A 2,094-nucleotide genomic window follows, 5' to 3' on the forward strand; every position below is an offset into this window, starting at 1 on the left:
ACTAGAGTGGAAACTGTTATTGTAAGAAAATTCTATCAACGGTAAGTGATCATCCCAACTTTCCTTAAAGTCAAGTACACAAGCTCTCAACATATCCTCTAAGGTCTGGATGGTCCGCTCAGCCTGACCATCGGTCTGTGGATGAAAAGCAGAACTCAAAAGCACTTGGGTACCAAGACCCTTCTGAAAATCTTTCCAAAATTACGAAGTGAACTGCATACCCCTATCCGAAATGATAATAGACAAGGGAACTCCATGCAGTCTAACTAGCTCTCGAATATAAAATCTAGCGTAATCCTCAGTAGTATATGAAGTATGAACAGGCAAAAAATGAGCAGACTTAGTTAACCTATCAACCACAACCCTAATGGAATCATGATGGCATCGGGAAGGAGGTAAGCCAATCACGAAGTCTATATTTATCTCTTCCCTCTTCCAGGTGGGAATACTAAACTCTTGCATCATACCACCAGGTCTTTGGTGTTCAACCTTAACTTGTTGGCATGTTGCACACTTAGCTACAAACGCTGCTATATCTTTCTTCATGCCACTCCACCAATAGATTTCCCACAAGTCTTGGTACATATTGGTGGCACCAGGATGAATAGAATCTCGTGCCCCATGCACTTCAGCCATAATCCTCTATCTCAGATCATCAATATTCGGGACACACAATCTACCCTGCAATCTCAACACACCATCTCCCCCTTGGGAGAAAACCTCTACTTTTTGGTCCTTGACTGACTCTTTCAGTCTGACCAAACTAGCATCTAAGTATTGCTTTTTCTTCACTTTCGAAACCAAGGAGGATTCGAAACTACTCTGAACCCCTATACTACCTTCAGCAGAGTCAAAAAACCTAACCCCTAATCTAGCCAAACGATGTACATCATGAGCCAACTCTTTCTTACCTTCTACCACATACGAAACACTACCCATGGACACTCTACTTAGGGTATCCTCCATAATATTGGCCTTGCCCAGATGGTACAGCATACTCATATCATAGTCCTTTAATAATTCTAACCATCGTCTCTGCCTAAGATCCAATTCTCTCTGGGTAAACACATACTGCAGACTCTTATGATTAGTGAAAACATCAACATGGACACCATACAAATAGTGTCTCCAGATTTTCAAGGCAAACACAACAGCAGCCAACTCAAGGTCATGGGTGGGGTAATTTTTCTCATAGGGCTTCAACTGTTTAGAAGCATAAGCTATCACCTTACCCTTCTGCATCAATACGCAACCCAACCCAGATCTCGAAGCATCACAGTACACCACAAAACCATCAATACCATCAGGCAAAGTCAAAATAGGGGCTGAAGTGAGTCGAGTCTTCAACTCCTAAAAACTCTTCTCACAAGATTCGAACCACAAGAACTTCACTTTCTTTTGGGTCAACCGAGTCATAGGAGATGCTATAGAGGAGAAACCCTCAACAAAACGGCGGTAATAGCCAGCTAAACCCAAGAAACTTTGGATATCAGTTAGAGAAATAGGTCTAGTCCAATTTCTAATAGCTTCGGTCATTTGGGGATCAACTCTAATACCCTCGGAAGAAATGATATGACCTAGAAAAGCAACTGACCTTAGCTAAAACTCACACTTACTGAACTTGGCAAATAACTTGTGATCTCTAAGGGTTTGCAAGATAGTTCAGAGATGATCAAAATGTTCATCCTCACTACGGGAGTACACCAGTATATCATCGATGAACACTATGACAAACATATCCAGATATGGTCTAAACACTCGATTCATAAGGTCTATGAAAGCTGCTGAGGCATTAGTTAACCCGAAAGACATAACAAAGAACTCAAAATGGCCATAACAAGTTTGGAAAGCGGTTTTTGGGATGTCACACTCCCTAACTTTGAGTTGATAATAGCCGAAACAAAGGTCTATCTTTGAGAAATAACTTGCACCTTGCAATTGGTTAAACAAATCATCTATTCTCGGAAGGGGGTACTTATTTTTTACGGTGACTTTATTCAGTTGGCAGTAATCAATGCACATATGCAAAGAGCCATCTTTCTTTCTCACAAACAACACAGGAGCACCCCAAGAAGAAACACTGGGCCTTATTAA

Source organism: Capsicum annuum, chromosome 9 (genome assembly GCF_002878395.1).
Source record: "Capsicum annuum cultivar UCD-10X-F1 chromosome 9, UCD10Xv1.1, whole genome shotgun sequence".
NCBI classification, from domain to species: Eukaryota; Viridiplantae; Streptophyta; class Magnoliopsida; order Solanales; family Solanaceae; genus Capsicum; species Capsicum annuum.